Here is a 20775-nt window from a genome sequence, read left to right on the forward strand (position 1 = left end):
AGGGGTCTTTTCACTGTCCACAAATTCAAGAATGCATACAGTATTGCATACTGTAGAGCTATGATTGCATGGAACTCCCTTCCATCTCATATTGCTCAAATAAACAGCAAACCTGATTTTAAAAAACAAATAAAGCTACACTTAACGAACGGCCCAGCGCTTCTCCTCTATTTGACCTAGATATTTTGTGTGGATGTATTGATATGTAGGCTATGTGTGGCGCCTTTTTATTCGTGTAGTTCTGTCCTTGAGCTGTTCTTGTCTATTAATGTTCTGTATTATGTCATGTTTCATGTTTTGTGTGGACTTCAGCAAGAATAGCTGCTCCTTTTGCAACAGCTAATGGGGATCATAATAAAATACCAAAAATATCCAGCAACTTCGCACAGCCATTGAAGAGGAGTGGGACTACATTGCACAGGCCACAATCAACAGCCGGATCAACTATATGCGAAGGAGATGTGTCGAACAGCATGAGGCAAATGGTGGCCACACCAGTTACTGACTGGTTTTCTGATGCACGTCCCTACCTTTTTTTTAAGGTGTCTGTGACCAATAGATGCATATCTGTATTCCCAGTCATATGAAATCCATAGATTAGGGCCAAATTCATTGATTTCAATTACCTAGCTAGCTTCTTAGTTTGGATTCCGCGAAGCAGTTGGCATCAGTTGTTGGGACTGCTGGTCTCTTTCCAGCGATCCTGCCAACCAAGGACGGTTCTGAGGAGCTATTTGGCGTCGCAGCTAGCCTAGATGGGTCCTATGGGTTCGTAGCTTCAACCATGTAGCAGATACACTCACCAATTGATTAATGGACCGCTGAATGTACAGTGGGGCAAAAAAGTATTTAGTCAGCCACCAATTGTGCAAGTTCTCCCACTAAAAAAGATGAGAGAGGCCTGTAATTTTCATCATAGGTACACTTCAACTATGACAGACAAAATGAGATTTTTTTTCTCCAGAAAATCACATTGTAGGATTTTTAATGAATTTATTTGCAAATTAAGGTGGAAAATAAGTATTTGGTCACCCACAAACAAGCAAGATTTCTGGCTCTCACAGACCTGTAACTTCTTCTTTAAGAGGCTCCTCTGTCCTCCACTCGTTACCTGTATTAATGGCACCTGTTTGAACTTGTTATCAGTATAAAAGACACCTGTCCACAACCTCAAACAGTCACACTCCAAACTCCACTATGGTCAAGACCAAAGAGCTGTCAAAGGACACCAGAAACAAAATTGTAGACCTGCACCAGGCTGGGAAGACTGAATCTGCAATAGGTAAGCAGCTTGGTTTGAAGAAATCAACTGTGGAAGCCATTATTAGGAAATGGAAGACATACAAGACCACTGATAATCTCCCTTGATCTGGGGCTCCACGCAAGATCTCACCCCGTGGGGTCAAAATGATCACAAGAACGGTGAGCAAAAATCCCAGAACCACACGGGGGGACCTAGTGAAGGACCTGCAGAGAGCTGGGACCAAAGTAACAAAGCCTACCATCAGTAACACACTACGCCGCCAGGGATTCAAATCCTGCAGTGCCAGACGTGTCCCCCTGCTTAAACCAGTACATGTCCAGGCCCGTCTGAAGTTTGCCAGAGAGCATTTGGACGATCCAGAAGAAGATTGGGAGAATGTCATATGGTCAGATGAAACCAAAATATAACTTTTTGGTAAAAACTCAACTTGTAGTGTTTGGAGGACAAAGAATGCTGAGTTGCATCCAAAGAACACCATACCTACTGTGAAGCATGGGGGTGGAAACATCATGCTTTGGGGCTGTTTTTCTGCAAAGGGACCAGGACGACTGATCCGTGTAAAGGAAAGAATGAATGGGGCCATGTATCGTGAGATTTTGAGTGAAAACCTCCTTCCATCAGCAAGGGCATTGAAGATGAAACGTGGCTGGGGCTTTCAGCATGACAATGATCCGAAACACACCGCCTGGGCAAAGAAGGAGTGGCTTCGTAAGAAGCATTTCAAGGTCCTGGAGTGGCCTAGCCAGTCTCCAGATCCCCATAGAAAATCTTTGGAGGGAGTTGAAAGTACGTGTTGCCCGGCAACAGCCACAAAACATCACTGCTCTAGAGGAGATCTGCAAGGAGGAATGGGCCAAAATACCAGCAACAGTTTGAAAACCTTGTGAAGACTTACGGAAAACGTTTGACCTCTGTCATTGCCAACAAAGGGTATATAACAAAGTATTGAGATAAACTTTTGTTATTGACCAAATACTTATTTTCCACCATAATTTGCAAATAAATTCATAAAAAATCCTACAATGTGATTTTACGGATTTTTTAAAACTGATTTTGTCTGTCATAGTTGAAGTGTACCTATGATGAAAATTACATGCCTCTCTCATCTTTTTAAGTGGGAGAACTTGCACAATTGGTGGCTGACTAAATACTTTTTTGCCCCACTATATATTTTTTCTCTTGCTTTGTTTGCTCTTTTCAGCCTTATGCCATCTTTGATAAGCTACCCAGAAAATCGCTGAAAATAGCTCATATTCATGTGCAGTCTTAGAAATAAGGTCTGTGAAATCAATAACTTGCTAACATCAGATAACATTCATATGTTAGCCAGTTCTGAGACTGGACTGAGGCTGCACATCTAACTGGCTTACTTACTGCAAATTGAGAAATGATGTGACTAAACTCAACAAAAAGAAAAATAACCTGTATTATGAAGCCAAGATCAATGATATAAAGAATGATGGAAAAAAAACTTTAACTGATATTATGGGCAGAAAGACAAATTCAACTTCATATTTCATTGAATCAGATAGATTATTCATTACAAAACCATTTGATGTGGCCAATTATTTGTATTTGTTTATTGATGTTCTGTATTATGTCATTCTGTATTATGTTTCATGTTTTATGTTTTGTGTGGACCCCAGGAAGAGTAACTGCTGCTTTTGCAACAGCTAATGGGGATCCTTATAAAATCCCAAATTGACTGATTTCCTTATATGAGCTGTAACTCAGTAAAATCTATGAAATTGTTTCATTTTGCGTTTATATCTGTTGTGAACTTGAGTGAGGACCCAAAAGCGGTTTAACAAAAACAGAGTCCTTTAATGTAAAAACACAGGGAAGACATAGATCCTCTTCAGATGTAGAAAAATGGCAAAATAGACAACCTCAGAGAGGGCGACAAATGAAACAGAAAGTCCTTCTGATATTTACAAAAGAGTCCCCTTCTTAGCAGCAGAGGAGAATAGCTGGGTTGCGGCGACAGACTGCTGGTCTCTCTGGGTAGGCGTGGGTCGTAGCGGACAGAGGTACCTGATCACACGTAGCATCAGAAGAACAGGCAGATTCCGACAGGATGGGACAAGGGTGAAGCAAACAAGACGATAGTTTGGTTCTGGCATGAGAAACTCAAACGAGAATCTGACAAAGAAAGAAGCAGGAACAGAGAGAGAAATAGAGACCTAATCAGAGGGAAAAAAGGGAACAGGTGGGAAAAGAGTGAACGAGGTAGTTAGAGAAGATGAGGAACAGCTGGGGGAAGGAGAGGAAGAGAAGGTAACCTAATACGACCAGCAGAGGGAAACGGAGTGAAGAGAAAGAACAGGAACAAGACATAATATGACAATACATGACAGTACCCCCCCACTCACCGAGCGCCTCCTGGCGCACTCGAGGAAACCTGGCGGCAACGGAGGAAATCATCGATCAGCGAACGGTCCAGCACGTCCCGAGAGGGAACCCAACTCCTTTCCTCAGGACCGTACCCCTCCCAATCTACTAGGTACTGATGACCACGGCCCCGAGGACGCATGTCCAAAATCTTACGGACCCTGTAGATAGGTGCGCCCTCGACAAGGATGGGGGGAGACGAGCGGGGCGCGAAGAACGGGCTTAACACAGGAGACATGGAAGACCGGGTGGACGCGACGAAGATATTGCGGGAGAAGAAGTCGCACTGCGACAGGATTAATGGTCTGAGAAATACGGAACGGACCAATGAACCGCGGGGTCAACTTGCGAGAAGCTGTCTTAAGGGGAAGGTTTTGAGTGGAGAGCCATACTCTCTGACCGCGACAATATCTAGGACTCTTAGTTCTACGCTTATTAGCGGCTCTCACAGTCTGCGCCCTATAACGGCAAAGTGCAGACCTGACCCTCTTCCAGGTGCGCTCACAACGTTGGACAAAAGCCTGAGCGGAGGGGACGCAGGACTCGGCGAGCTGAGACGAGAACAGCGGAGGCTGGTACCCGAGGCTACTCTGAAAAGGAGATAGACCGGTCGCAGACGAAGGAAGCGAGTTGTGGGCGTATTCTGCCCAGGGAGCTGTTCTGACCAAGACGCAGGGTTACGAAAAGAAAGACTGCGTAAGATGCGACCAATAGTCTGATTGGCCCGTTCTGCTTGACCGTTAGACTGAGGGTGAAAGCCGGAAGAGAGACTGACGGAAGCTCCAATCAAACGGCAAAACTCCCTCCAAAATTGAGACGTGAATTGCGGACCCCTGTCCGAAACGACGTCTGACGGAAGGCCATGAATTCTGAAAACATTCTCGATGATGATTTGTGCCGTTTCTTTAGCAGAAGGGAGCTTAGCGAGGGGAATAAAATGAGCCGCCTTAGAGAACCTATCGACAACCGTAAGAATAACAGTCTTCCCCGCTGACGAAGGCAGTCCGGTGATAAAATCTAAGGCGATGTGAGACCACGGTCGAGAGGGAATGGGAAGCGGTCTGAGACGGCCGGCAGGAGGGGAGTTACCGGACTTAGTCTGCGCGCAGACCGAACAAGCAGCCACAAAACGACGCGTGTCACGCTCCCGAGTGGGCCACCAAAAACGCTGGCGAATGGAAGCAAGTGTACCCCAAACGCCGGGGTGGCCGGCTAACTTGGCAGAGTGAGCCCACTGAAGAACGGCCAGACGAGTAGGAACGGGAACGAAAAGAAGGTTCCTAGGACAAGCGCGCGGCGACTGAGTGTGAGTGAGTGCTTGCTTTACCTGCCTCTCAATTCCCCAGACAGTCAACCCGACAACACGCCCCTCAGGGAGAATCCCCTCGGGGTCGGTGGAGACTACTGAAGAACTGAAGAGACGAGATAAAGCATCAGGCTTGGTGTTCTTAGAGCCCGGACGATAAGAAATTACGAACTCGAAACGAGCGAAAAACAGCGCCCAACGAGCCTGACGCGCATTAAGTCGTTTGGCAGAACGGATGTACTCAAGGTTCCTATGGTCAGTCCAAACGACAAAAGGAACGGTCGCCCCCTCCAACCACTGTCGCCATTCGCCTAGGGCTAAGCGGATGGCGAGCAGTTCGCGGTTTCCCACATCATAGTTACGTTCCGACGGCGACAGGCGATGAGAAAAATACGCGCAAGGGTGGACCTTGTCGTCAGAGAGGGAGCGCTGAGAAAGAATGGCTCCCACGCCCACCTCTGACGCGTCAACCTCGACAACGAACTGTCTAGAGACGTCAGGTGTAACAAGGATAGGTGCGGATGTAAAGCGATTCTTGAGAAGATCAAAAGCTCCCTGGGCGGAATCGGACCACTTAAAGCACGTCTTGACAGAAGTAAGGGCTGTGAGGGGAGCTGCCACCTGACCGAAATTACGGATGAAACGACGATAGAAATTCGCGAAGCCGAGAAAGCGCTGCAGCTCGATGCGTGACTTAGGAACCGGCCAATCAATGACAGCTTGGACCTTAGCGGGATCCATCTTAATGCCTTCAGCGGAAATAACAGAACCGAGAAATGTGACGGAGGAGGCATGAAAAGTGCACTTCTCAGCCTTCACATAAAGACAATTCTCTAAAAGGCGCTGGAGGACACGTCGAAAACGTGCTGAACATGAATCTGGAGTGACGGTGAAAAAATCAGGATATCGTCAAGGTAGACGAAAACAAAGATGTTCAGCATGTCTCTCAGGACGTCATTTACTAATGCCTGAAAGACAGCTGGAGCGTTTGCGAGGCCGAAAGGAAGAACCCGGTATTCAAAGTGCCCTAACGGAGTGTTAAACGCCGTTTTCCACTCGTCCCCCTCCCTGACGCGCACGAGATGGTAAGCGTTACGAAGGTCCAACTTAGTGAAAAACCTGGCTCCCTGCAGGATCTCGAAGGCTGAAGACATAAGAGGAAGCGGATAACGATTCTTAACTGTTATGTCATTCAGCCCTCGATAATCTATGCAGGGGCGCAGGGACCCGTCCTTCTTCTTAACAAAAAAAAAAAAACCCCGCTCCGGCGGGAGAGGAGGAGGGGACTATGGTACCGGCGTCGAGAGCTACAGACAAATAATCTTCGAGAGCCTTACGATCGGGAGCCGACAGAGAGTATAGTCTACCCCGGGGGGTGGTTCCTGGAAGGAGATCAATACTACAATCATACGACCGGTGCGGAGGAAGAGAGGTGGCCCTGGACCGACTGAACACCGTGCGCAGATCGTGATATTCCTCCGGCACCCTCGTCAAATCACCAGGCTCCTCCTGTGAAGAAGAGACAGAGGAAACAGGAGGGATAGCAGACATTAAACATTTCACATGACAAGAGACGTTCCAGGAGAGGATAGAATTACTAGACCAATTAATAGAAGGATTATGACAAACTAGCCAGGGATGACCCAAAACAACAGGTGTAAAAGGTGAACGAAAAATTTAAAAAGAAATGGCTTCGCTATGATTACCAGAGACAGTGAGGGTTAAAGGTAGCGTTTCACGCTGAATCCCGGGGAGAGGACTCCCATCCAGAGCGAACAAGGCCGTGGGCTCCTTTAACTGTCTGAGAGGAATGTCATGTTCCCGAGCCCAGGTCTCGTCCATAAAGCAGCCCTCCGCCCCAGAGTCTATCAAGGCGCTGCAGGAAGCTGACGAACGGGTCCAGCGTAGATGGGCCGACAAGGTAGTGCAGGATCTTGAAGGAGAGACCAGAGTAGTAGCGCTCACCAGTAGCCCTCCTCTTACTGATGAGCTCTGGCTTTTACTGGACATGAAGTGACAAAATGACCAGCGGAACCGCAATAGAGACAGAGTTGGTGATTCTCCGTTCCCTCTCCTTAGTCGAGATGCGGATACCCCCCAGCTGCATAGGCTCAGCACCCGAGCCGGCGGAGGAAGATGGTAGTGATGCGGAGAGGGGGGCAACGGAGAACGCGAGCTCCTTTCCCCGAGCTCGGTGACGAAGATCAACCCGTCGCTCTATGCGAATAGCGAGTTCAATCAAGGAATCCACGCTGGAGGGAACCTCCCGGGAGAGAATCTCATCCTTTACCTCAGCGCGGAGACCCTCCAGAAAACGAGCGAGCAAAGCTGGCTCGTTCCAGTCACTGGAGGCAGCAAGAGTTCGAAACTCAATAGAGTAATCTGTTATGGATCGATTACCTTGACATAGGGAAGCCAGGACCCTGGAAGCTTCCTCCCCAAAAACAGAACGATCAAAAACCCGTATCATCTCCTCCTTAAAGTCCTGATACTGGTTAGTACACTCAGCCCTCGCCTCCCAGATAGCCGTGCCCCACTCACGAGCCCGTCCAGTAAGGAGAGATATGACGTAGGCGATACGAGCTGTGCTCCTGGAGTAAGTGTTGGGCTGGAGAGAAAACACAATATCACACTCGGTGAGGAACGAGCGGCATTCAGTGGCCTCCCCAGAGTAACACGGCGGGTTATTGATTCTGGGCTCCGGAGATTCGGAAGCCCTGGAAGTGGCCGGTGGATCGAGGCGGAGATGGTGAACCTGTCTTGTGAGGTCGGAGACTTGGGCGGTCAGGGTCTCAATGGCATGTCGAGCAACAGACAATTCCTGCTCGTGTCTGCCTAGCATCGCTCCCTGGATCTCGACGGCTGAGTGGAAAGGATCCGAAATCGCTGGGTCCATTCTTGGTCAGATTCTTCTGTTGTGAACTTGAGTGAGGACCCAAAAGCGGTTTAACAAAAACAGAGTCCTTTAATGTAAAAACACAGGGAAGACATAGATCCTCTTCAGATGTAGAAAAATGGCAAAATAGACAACCCTCAGAGAGGGCGACAAATGAAACAGAAAGTCCTTCTGATATTTACAAAAGAGTCCCCTTCTTAGCAGCAGAGGAGAATAGCTGGGTTGCGGCGACAGACTGCTGGTCTCTCTGGGTAGGCGCGGGTCGTAGCGGACAGAGGTACCTGATCACACGTAGCATCAGAAGAACAGGCAGATTCCGACAGGATGGGACAAGGGTGAAGCAAACAAGACGATAGTTTGGTTCTGGCATGAGAAACTCAAACGAGAATCTGACAAAGAAAGAAGCAGGAACAGAGAGAGAAATAGAGACCTAATCAGAGGGAAAAAAGGGAACAGGTGGGAAAAGAGTGAACGAGGTAGTTAGAGAAGATGAGGAACAGCTGGGGGAAGGAGAGGAAGAGAAGGTAACCTAATACGACCAGCAGAGGGAAACGGAGTGAAGAGAAAGAACAGGAACAAGACATAATATGACAATACATGACAATATATTTGTTCAGTATATAGAGTGCATTCAGACCCCTTGACTTTTTACAAATTTTGTTACGTTACAGCCTTTTTAAAATGTAATAGGCATTCAATTGTTTTTTCCCCTCATCACATCTACAGACACTATTCCATAATGACAGAGAAAAATGACAGAGCAAAAACATATCCTCCATTCATTTTAGCAAATGTATAAAAAAAAGTAAATATGTTTTTAAATAAGTAAATATTTACATAAGTATTCAGACACTTTACTCAGTACTTTGTTGAAGTACCGTTGGTAGCAATTACAGCCTTGAGTATTCTTGGGTATCATGCTACAAGCTTGGCACACTTGTATTTGGGGAGTTTCTTCCATTCTTCTCTGCAGATCTTCTCATGCTCTGTAAGGTTGGATTGGGAGTGTCGCTGCACTGGTATTTCCAGAGATGTTCGATTGGGTTAAAGTCCTGGCTCTGGTTGGGCCACTGAAGGACATTCAGAGACTTATCCCAATTCACTCAACCCACATACAGCAAGTGTAACCCAAAACGGCTTTGCTTTGACTGCTATACAAACTCTGTGTATTGCTGTACAATGTGGGCGATGCTGAAATCTTTGGCAAGCCAACTGTGTGTAGAGCCCTAAGAAGTGTTTGCCTCGCTTTGAAGAGATGTGTCTATGTCTTTGTTGCAATCCCTGTCCATCAAGCCGTACATTTAATGAAGGAGAACTTTTACAGAATTTCAGGTACAGTGGGTTGCGGTCAGTTGACTGCCAGTGATGCTTTGCAAATCTCAAATTAATAAACCTTACCCACATGACACAAATTATAAATAGCATAATTCATGTCACAGATTTTCCAAACGTCATTGGTGCTATTGAGGGGACATATATCCTCCATTCAAAAACCCTCTTTACCAAATGAAGGAGTCTACATGAATATAAAATATTTTAACAGCATACACAAACAAATAGATATTGAATACTGTAGCCTACACCAAAACGAATAGTTTTCAGAAACAGTCATTCAATTCAATGATTTTCCTTACTTATTTTGTCATATACTTGCTGCATTATGTAGTTAGATGAAATAAAGTCCCTCTTGCCGCTCACATGGGCTGTCTCAGGGAACAAGAAGGGCTGGTTTCTGGGTCGAGGCAGGCCCCTCTAGCCCCTCTCTGGTTCTGGTTGGCAGTGGTAATGATAAAGATTGGCCTGCTGGTGCAGCTGCAGCTGCATAGGACGTATGACCCTCACAAAACATACAGAAATACCGCCCCCCCACACACACAGACACAAAATGTGCATATGGTATCTGTGTCTTTTTCTCTGATCTCTATCAGTCTTTCTCTCTCACCCTAACTTACACACACACCACAAACACATACACACACTGAGAGAGAGAGAGAGAGAGAGAGAGAGAGAGAGAGGTGCCTGGTCAGGCAGATCTAATGCGGTTCTACAGAATACAGTAATCAGTGTCAGGGTTGTGGAGCGTGATGAAATCCTCACCACTGAAACCTCAATCGCGGGATGGGATCTGATGGTGCAGTGAAGGAGAGGGCACAGAAACTGTGTGTGTGTGTCTGTGTGAGAGAGCTTCTGTGTGTATGTGCTTGTGTGTGTATGAGAGAGAGCTTCTGTGTGTAAGTGCTTGTGTTTGTTTGAGAGAGTAAGAGAGAGACAGGAAAATATTTTCAGTATATGTCGTCACACTTCAGTTGACCTAGTTGTGTGATCATGCATGTTCTTTGTGTGTATATAAGTGTGTATAGATGAACACACGTCTCCTCCTTACCTTTTATACTCCATTATAGTGAGGCAGATTGCTGGAAACCAGACAGCACATCCATTCTCTTTCGATGCATATAAAAAACAAGACTATTGGATAACAATAAATATGTGTTCTTTACTGTCTCTGTCCTCTCTTCCGGGTCAATAACACCATTTAACTTCCCTGACCAGGATCCATTATGGCTGCTGAGTCGATATTACGACCAGGAGATGTAAAACATATTGTCTGCTCCTGGGTAATTTAAGAGGAGCATCAGAGACCATCCTGTGGCCACAACTCAGTAGAGGGAGGCTGTGTGTGTATGTGTGGGTGTAAGTATGTATGTATGTGTGTGTTCATGTGTGCATAAACAATCTATGTGTGTATATGTATGTCTCTGTGTGCACGCCTAGAGAGAGACCTTCGAGAATACCTCAGGCCACTTGATTTTCAAGCTGCAGATGTAACCAGATCTTCCAGGGCCCCATGTGGTTCCCATCATGTTTATCCCTGGCCTCGCCCCTGTCTCATTTATTAACTGGCCCTGTATGGATCCAGCTCCACCGAGCTGCATGGAGCATACAGTCTCAATTGGGCCTTTCCTGTAAAAACACTCAAAACTCACTCCACATGAGTTGCACTAATGTGGGTTTTACTCCCTCTTGTTTCTTTATTTTCACTAGTGTTGTGTGGTGTGTTTGTGTACGTCTGTTTGGGGGTGTGTGTGTGATCACAAATTTGAGTTGGTGGGCCAAGCCTAAAAAAAATGATCTTGTCTAAACATTAACAATGATTCCTATTTGTTCATATTTAAGTGCCGTTTGCGTTAAATTTGGGTTTTAAAACATGTTCCATGGTCAAATAAATGCCCCCAACACAAATCACTGTATATGGAATACAGCTTGGCTTAGAGCAAGAATTATTCCTGGTGCCGCAATAAAAGTATTGAAAGGAATACTCAGTAGGGTCTGTAGAATGTATGTATGGTTTCATTTCATGAAGAATTGAATAACACAGAGTGTTGTTGGCCTTTTACTCCACCTATTCCATTGGCGGCTATATCACCTCACATGCGCGCTTACTGTACAACAGACAACCTGCTAACCAAACAACAGGGCAATCTCACTGAATTAAAGGGAAACTACACTCAAAAATGTAAATTTCTTTGAATTTTCCCATACCTCAAAAGTCCTCCCGTGATGTGGTTTCAGCATTGTTGGGAGCACAGAAAATAGAATGTTGTTTTTTCATTAAAAAAAGTGTGAAAAAAACAGAAGTAGGTAAAAATGCTAACGGATTTTAAAAGGCCCTACCAATGTTTTTTGCTGTGTCATCCTGTAGCACAGCATTTTGAGGGAAGTTGAGGTCACGTCCAATATTGACTATGCAACCAAGAGGGAAAGAGGTTGGGCCTTCCTATAAATGTTTTAGTGAAATATAATATATAACATTTAGCAGATGCTTTTATCCAAAGCAACTTACAATCATGAATTAATAGATTTTCACACATGGGTGGTCCCTGGAATCAAACCCAATATCCTGGAATTGCAATGCTCGACCAAGATGAATAACAGGGTTATAAGCCTCAATTTAATATGATTTATAAGGCCTTTATTAAGCGGTGCTTATGCCACCCTTTTATTAAGCACAGGTTTTGTCATATTTGACATAGTGGATTAGGTCAGATTTGGCATTGGTGATAATGTAATGTAATAATAATAATGTAATGTAATAATGTGCAGTTATGCCACATTTATGAACTCTTTATCAAATCAAATCAAATCAAATGTTATTGTTCACATACACATAATAGCAGATGTTATCGCAGGTGTAGCTTGTGTTCATAGCTGCGACAGTGCAGTAGTATGTAAGAATTCACAACAATACACACACATCTCAAAGCAAAATAATGGAATTAAGAAATATATAAATATTAGAGCGAGCAATGTAGGAGTGGCATTGACTAGAATACAATAGAATACAGCATTAACATATGAAATGAGTAAAACAGTAAGTAAACATTATTAAAGTGACCAGTGATTCCATGTCTACAGTACGTACATGGAGCAGCAGCCTCTAACGAGCAGGGTTGAGTCACTGGGTGATAGCCAGCGCAGATTACTAGTTATGGGTATGGGTATTTAACAGTTTTGTTTTTCAGTTTCAGATTAAATAGAACGCCGACTGCGAGCCAGGCCTAATCGCCAAAACATCAGTGCTCAACCTCACTACTTCTCTTGTGGTTGAATGAAAGCAAGTCCCCACAACAATGTTCCAACATCTAGTGGAAACCTTTCCCAGAAGAGTAGAGGCTGTGCTAGCGGCAAAGGAACTATCAACTTCATATTAATGCCCATGCTCATTTAGGAATGAGATGTTCGACGAGCAAGTGTCAACCTACTTTTGGTCATTCGCTCCTTTTCAGCAATTATTATGAGCCATCCTCCCCTCAGCAACTTCCTGTGTAGGCAACCCGTCTGTCTAGAGACAAGATAGTTAGTGATAGTGATGCACTAGCTAGGTCTGTTTGAAACATCACCATCTCCTGGCAGCATTTACCTGTCAGATTCAGAAGGTCGAAAACCTCATTTGAAAAAAAGCTTGTAAACCTAATTAGGTTGTTGCCCAACGTTTAGAAGAGACAAAACTAAAATGTAACATAATTTGTGATGGTTTTGATTTGAGTTAGTTTTGCAGTCAAAGAAACATTTTTTCTATAGGTTTTTGTTTCAAACAGGTTTCTTAATTATTTTATTTCCGTTTACTAAATCGTTTTTCATGATTGGTTTTAGTTTACTATAATAACCTTGGTAGAAACAAGTTCTTCCTATACTCTATATTGCTGCAGGCTGCTCCACCTGGGACGCTGTATGGTGGAGCTCCATTCCGCAAAGTGAACTGAGGAAAGGCCACCGGTACCACAGAGACGTGTCATTATACAGAGTGTTAATTAAGGTGAAAACTCTGGGCGACTCACGAGGAAGTGTGTGTGTTTGAACAATTCCTCATGGTTTTTTCACAGTACTTTTCTCCCCATTCAATTAAACTTTGTTGGTTGACCTTTTGTTTTGTGAAAAACATTGCTCCTTATTATCCCCCTCATAGCTCCCCATCCATTCCAACCATCAGGCTAACAATTATTGGAAACGGAGCCTAAGTGTTACCAAAGTCTTCTCTTGAACACATAGAGGGGGAGAGAAACAGAAACCAACCAATGCTTAGGCTCTTCTGTCAAAGGAGGGTGTGAAGTTGGCCATTTAATAAAACAATTTCTTTCAAAGCACTAGCTCCCCTACCTGATTTTATGGCCATACACAACATCGTTTTTTATGATATTCTTAACTGAATGATAGTTGCGTAGAAGGTTATTCACTCACTCATCTACAAGCTCTCACAGTCTCACGTCAGAAATAGACATTCATCCATTCATGTTTCTCAAACATAAAATGTTGAAGTTGTTCTAAACGTCAAATTTCAAAGTGTTTAAGGTTAAATTTGGCATTAACTCCTAATTCTTAAAGTTAGGCATTATCTTTGAATGCTTAGGGTAAGGGTTCATGTTTGGGATAGGCTTAAAACAAAACTATCAAAAACAACTTTCTATTGCTGGATTCGGACATGCAACCTTTGGAATCAGAGGCAGATACTTACGCCCAGCTGACATTTTCCCGCAATTGTTTTTAAAAAATGTTGTGATATACCTGGCTGGGCCTATCTACTTTTCACTGAGTCGCAACTCAACAATCATCTATTTATCATTTGTAGAGCACACTGCCTAAATTGCCCACGCTGTCTTCCGACTGTAGGCAATGCAATTTAAACAATCCACAACTTGTATTTTTTAAGGCCAGGGGAAGCTAAAGATCCTCTGTGGCCAAAACATGCCTTAGAAGTATATTTTGAATGAATTGATTTATTTCTGTATAGACAGGAGTAGACTACATAGCCTATCTAAGTTTGACAGTTTAATTACATTTACTTAGGGAAAGATCAGCTTCTCCTAGACTTATTTCCACACGAATAGGTTGGAATAATTTTTTACCCGATGATAATGCCCTTTTAGTGTAAGAGCTGTTTTAAAAGACTGCCTAAAATGTAAGCCTTTTTTGGTGGGATGGAATTTTTGCCTTCCATGGTGACATCACCATGCCGTAAATTAGTTAATAGACTAATAGAAAAGAGAGATCCAAACCTCTCTGCCAATAACAGCAAATTTTCGGTTTCCCCCTCCAGACTCAGACCACTCCCAGACAGTCTAAGCAAACTGCTTGCTTGAGAAATCGCATTTTTGCTAAGAAGATATATATTTTTTCTGCTTGAATGCTAATTTCCTGCAATTCTACACATTTTATTAGAACTAATGACATATCAATATGAGGGTGGGCCCCAGGAGGTCAGGGCCCCTGGGCATGTGCCCTGCGTGCCCGGTCGGTATTCGGCCATGATTACTACAATTTTAGATAGGTGGCCAGATTAACTACCTATGTATCAAAAAATCCATAAGGGACATTAGCGTTGAAAAGCGGGAATCAGGTTGCCGAGATTTACTGCCCAAACCCCCTCCCTTTTCCCAGTATCAATAAATGTAAGATAAATTACAACAAATTATTTATATGGACAGCATTACGTGAAGTAGAACTGTTAAATTACAGTACCAGTCAAATTTGGACACACCTACTTATTCAAGTTAAAAAAAAAATGTTTACTCTTTTCTACCTTGTAGAATAATAGTGAAGACATCAAATCTATGAAATAACATTATATGGAATCATGTATTAACCAAAAAGGTGTTAAGCAAATTAAAATCTATTTTATACTTGAGATGCCTCAAGGTAGCCACCTTTTGCCTTGATGAAAGCTTTGCACATTCTTGGCATTCTCTCAACCAGCTTAATGATGTAGTCACCTGGAATGCATTTAAGTTAACAGTTGTGCCTTGTTAAAAGTTAAATATTGGAATTTATTTCCTTCTTAATGTGTTTGAGACAATCAGTTGTGTTGTGACAAGGTAGAGTTGGCATACAGAAGATAACCCTATTTGGTAAAATACCAAGTCCATATTATGGAAAGAACAGCTCAAATAAGCAAAGAGAAATGACATAATTACTTTAAGACATGAAGGTCAGTCAATGGGGAACATTTCAAGAAATTTGAAAGTTGCATCAAGTGCAGTCGGAAAAACCATCAAGCACTATGATGAAAATGGCTTTCATGACACAGCAAAGGAAGACCCAGAGTTACCTCTGCTGCATTGGATGAGTTCATTAGAGTTACCAGCCTCAGCCTCAGAAACAGACACATCTCAACAGTTCAGAGGAGACTGTGTGAATCAGACCTTCATGGTCAAATTGCTTAACTTCTTGGTGACAGGGGGGCAGTATTGAGTAGCTTGGATGAATAAGGTGCCCAGAGTAAACTGCCTGCTACTCTGTTCCAGATGCTAATATAAGCATTATTAGTAGTATTGGATAGAAAACACTCTGAAGTTTCTAAACCTGTTAAAATGATGTCTGTGAGTATAACAGAACTCATATGGCAGGCGAAATCCTGGGAAAAATCCAACCAGAAAGTGGGAAATCTGAGGTTTGTAGTTTTTCAACTCTTTGCCATTCCAATATACAGTGTACATGGGGTCACATTGCACTTCCCAATGCTTCCAATAGATGTCAACAGTCTTTCGAACTTTGTTTGAGGCTTCTACTGTGAAGTGGGGGCGAATAAGACGGGATTGAGCCAGTGTTACGGTTTTCTTCGGGTGAAAGAGAGTCGGACCAAAATGCAGCGTGGTTAGTTCGATACATCTTTAATGAAGACGAAACACGAATAATACAAAAACAATAAACGTAACGTGAAAACCGAAACAGCCTAAACTGGTGCAAACTAACACAGAGACAGGAACAATCACCCACGACACACTCAAAGAATATGGCTGCCTAAATATGGTTCCCAATCAGAGACAACGAGAATCACCTGCCTCTGATTGAGAACCGCCTCAGGCAACCATAGACTTTGCTAGAACGACCCACTAAGCCACAATCCCAAAACCTACGAAAAACCCCAATACACAAACACACCACAAAATAAACTCATGTCACACCCTGGCCTGACCAAATAAAGAAAGAAAACACAAAATACTAAGACCAGGGCGTGACAGAACCTCCCCCCCAAGGTGCGGACTCCCGGCCGCACACTTAAACCCATAGGGGAGGGTCCGGGTGGGCGTCTGTCCACGGTGGCGGCTCCGGCTCGGGACGTGGACCCCACTCCAACCAAGTATTAGACTGAGGGGAAGCTCGGGACTGAGGGGAAGCTCGGGACTGAGGGGTAGCTCGGGACTGAGGGGTAGCTCGGGACTGAGGGGTAGCTCGGCACTGAGGGGTAGCTCGGCACTGAGGGGAAGCTCAGCACTGAGGGGAAGCTCAGCACTGAGGGGAAGCACAGCACTGAGGGGAAGCTCAGTACTGAGAGGAAGCCCAGTACTGAGAGGAAGCTCAGGCAGGTAGTTGGCTCTGGCAGATCCTGGCTAGCTGGTGGTTCTGGCAGATCCTGGTTGACTGGCGGATCCTGGCTGAATGGCGGATCTGGAAGATCCTGGCTGAATGGCGGATCTGGAAGATCCTGGCTGACTGGCGGATCCTGGCTTACTGGCGGATCTGGAAGATCCTTGCTGACTGGCGGCTCTAGCTGCTCGGGCTGCTCCACGCAGACTGGCAGCTCTGGCTGCTCCACGCAGACTGGCAGCTCTGGCTGCTCCATGCAGACTGGAAGCTCTGGCTTCTTCATGCAGATTAGCAGCTCTGGCTGCGCTGAACAGGCAGGAGACTCCGGCAGCGCTGGAGAGAAGGAATGCTCTGGCAGCGCTAAACAGGCGGGAGACTCCGACAGCGCTGGAGAGGAGGAAGGCTCTGGCAGCGCTGAACAGGCGAGGCGCACTGAATGCCTGGTGCGTGGTGCTGGCACTGGTGGTACTGGGCCGAGGACACGCACAGGAAGCCTGGTGCGGGGAGCTGCCACCGGAGGACTGGTGTGTGGAGGTGGCACTGGATAGACCGGACCGTGCAGGCGCACTGTAGCTCTTGAGCACAGAGCCTGCCCAGCCGATGCCCACTCTAGCCCGGCCGATAAGAGCTGGTATGTACCGCACCGGGCTATGCACCCGCACTGGAGACACCGTGCGCTCCACACGGTGCCTGCCCGGTCTCTTTAGCCCCCCGGTAAGCACAGGAAGTTAGCGCAGGTCTCCTACCTGGCGTAGCCATACTCCCTGTGAGAGCCCCCCAATACATTTTTGGGGCTGACTCTCGGGCTTCCATCCGCGTCGCCGTGCTGCCTCTTCATACCAGCGCCTCTCTGCTTTCGCCACCTCCAGTTCTTCTTTGGGGCGGCGGAATAATAATGAAGGCATATTCTTTAAAAAAGTATGTATGTCTATATAGGTATGTGTATATGTATGCATGCGTGTATGTATATGGATATATATATTTATCCAAAAAATATATGGGGGATTGGAAATGATGCAGACATTGATGGAAGCAACATTCTTTCCGCAATATTAAGCTGATCCACCCCTAAAAAAAAAAAAATAATACTGAGACTATAGACACTGAGAGACTATAGAAATGTGAGACTATATACTGTATACTGTAGAGAGTATAGATACTGTAGACTATTGACTACATAGACTACTGAGACTATAGACATTGGGATACTATAGAGATGTGAGACTATAGATACTGTAAAGGGTATAGATACTGAGACTATGGCAACAATGCAGACTTTAGAGGAACCGCAAATGATCCATATGTATAAATAGGAGGTAATGACGAGTGATGAGGATATTACTGAATATAATTGGGATTAGTACTAAGTGAACGTGGATGTGAAAGTTGTGTGATTGTGAGATATGAAATATTAAGCTGATTTACTGAAATGTGGGTGTTAAAGCTCATTGGAGTTTGGATAATTAAATTATTGATTGAAATTTGGACGTTATAAGAGATTCAAATGTGGATAATAAGAGGATTGAAATTGAGCTATTAAGTATTGAGTGAATGAGAGCTGTCAAGGAGGTGTGAGAGATGAATGAATGCCCCAACCAGTTCTGTGAGCAGAGTTTATTGATCTGTGACGTTATCTAGGGGTCTGTCCAACACCGCCGTTGGATCTACAGGTGGATTTTGATGTATAACATTATTGTGTATGGAGATGGGTTACTAGATTTAAAGTAACATTATATTGAGTATACCCTTAACCTGTTTACATTATGTGGAACACCAGCACCAACCTTTAGAAGGTCATAGCAGAACTGTTAAATATCTGTGTTTTATATTTTGACTAGGTGGATGTTCCAGGGACAGTTAGTGAAAACATAGTCAATGCAACCTGATTGTGGTAAAAAATATGGAAACAATGGTTAACATCAAGATTTTTATTCACCTCTCAATCTGCAGATCCCTTGTGTGTGTGCATTTTTGATACTCACTCCCATTAACCTCTCTTGGGTAGAGGGCAGTATTTTCACGTCCGGATGAAAAGCGGGCCCAAAGTAAACTGCCTGTTACTCAGGCCCAGAAGCTAGGATATGCATAATATTAGTAGACTTGGATAGAAAACACTCTAAAGTTTCCAAACCTGTTAAAATGATGTCTGTGGGTATAATATAACTGATATGGCAGGCAAAATCCTGAGGACAAACCATCACAAAAAATATCATTTTCAGCTTGCCACTGTTTTCAATGGCTGTCACTTTTATTATAAGGCGAAATCCTCCCAGATTGCAGTTCCTAGGGCTTCCACTAGATGTCAACAGTCTTTAGAAAGAGCTTCATGCTGGTTTTTGGAAAAATGAGCCTGAAATTTGAGTTTTTCTACTTGGCTCCCATTTTGGCTGTAGTGTTTCCGTTCTTTGGGATTTTTCTCCGGTAAAGACAATAACGATTCTCCGTCTTCCATGTGATCATTTAGGGTACCTAAGGTTTGATTATAAACATTGTTTGACTTGTTTGGAAAAGTTTATTAGTAAAGTTTGGGATTCATTTTGTATCTATTTTGATGGAGGGAAACTGGGTGAATTATTGACTGAAGCGTGCCAGCAAAACTGAGTTTTTATGGATACAAAGAAGGACCTTATATCAAACAAAAGGACCATTTGTGATGTATCTGGGACCTTTTGGAGTGCCAACAGAAGAAGATCATCAAAGTTAAGGCATTTATTATATCGCTATTTCTGACTTTCGTGGCTCACCTGCCTGGTTGAAATATGTTTTTCATGCATTCGTGTGCGGGGCGTTGCACTCAGATAATCGCATAGTGTGCTTTTGCCGTAAAGCCTTTTTGAAATCTGACACAGCGGCTGGATTAACAAGAAGTTAAGCTTTATTTTGATGTATTACACTTGTGATTTTATGAAAGTTAAATATGTATAATTCTGTAGATTGAATTTCGCGCTCTGCAATTTCACCAGATGTTGGCCTGGTGGGACACTACCATCCCACCTGCCCATAAGAAGTTAATAAGGACAACCTTTATTATGATCATAGTATTATCATACTAAGTGAATTGTACAACCCAGAATGAAGGGTTTGAAATGATGAAGTGTCTGTTTTTTTCTGTGTTGATTTCCCTTACTTTAACCTCTCTAGGGTATGTGGGACCCTAAAGAGGTTAATATAAATGCTCATTATAAAAATTCAGAAAACAAAACATATTTTACATAGGTTTAAAGATTGACATTTTGTTAATCGAACCATGGTGTCAGATTTATAAAATGCTTTTCGGCGAAAGCATACCTAGCCCAGAACATAGCCCAGTTGATAAATTATTACAATCAGTAACCAGCCAAGCAGAAGCGTTACAAAACTCAGAAATAGAGATAAAATTAATCCCTTACCTTTGATGATCTTCATATGGTGGTAATCAGGAGACATTCATTTACTCAATAAATGTTCATTTTGTTCGATAAAGTCTCTTTATATCCAAAAACCTCCATTTTGTTCACATGTTTTCTTCAGTAATCCACAGGCTCAAACGCAGTCAAAACAGGTAGACAAAAAAAATTCTAATTGTATCCGTAAAGTTCATAGAAACGTGTCAAACGATGTCAATATTCAATCGTCAGGTTGTTTTTAGCCTAAATTATCTATAATATTTAAACCGGACAATAACGTTGTCAACATAAAAGGTAAACTAGAAATGCACTCTCTCGGTATTGCGCATGAAAAAGCTCTGCGACACGGTAGGGTCCACTCATTCAGACTGGTCTTACTCCCTCATTTATAAGAATACAAGACTGAAACAATTTCTAAAGACTGTTGACATCTAGTGGAAGGCATAGGAACTGCAATGGATACTGTAATGGCATTGAATAGAAAACTACAGAACCAAAAAAAAACGACTTCCTGAATGGATTTCTCTCAGGTTTTTGCCTGCCAAATCAGTTCTGTTATACTCACAGACAATATTTTAACAGTTTTGGAAACTTTAGTGTGTTTTCTACCCAAATCTACAAATTATATATATATCATATCTTCTGGGCCCGAGTAGAAGGCCGTTTAATTTGG

Source organism: Oncorhynchus tshawytscha, linkage group LG25 (genome assembly GCF_018296145.1).
Source record: "Oncorhynchus tshawytscha isolate Ot180627B linkage group LG25, Otsh_v2.0, whole genome shotgun sequence".
In the NCBI taxonomy this organism is placed as follows: domain Eukaryota; kingdom Metazoa; phylum Chordata; class Actinopteri; order Salmoniformes; family Salmonidae; genus Oncorhynchus; species Oncorhynchus tshawytscha.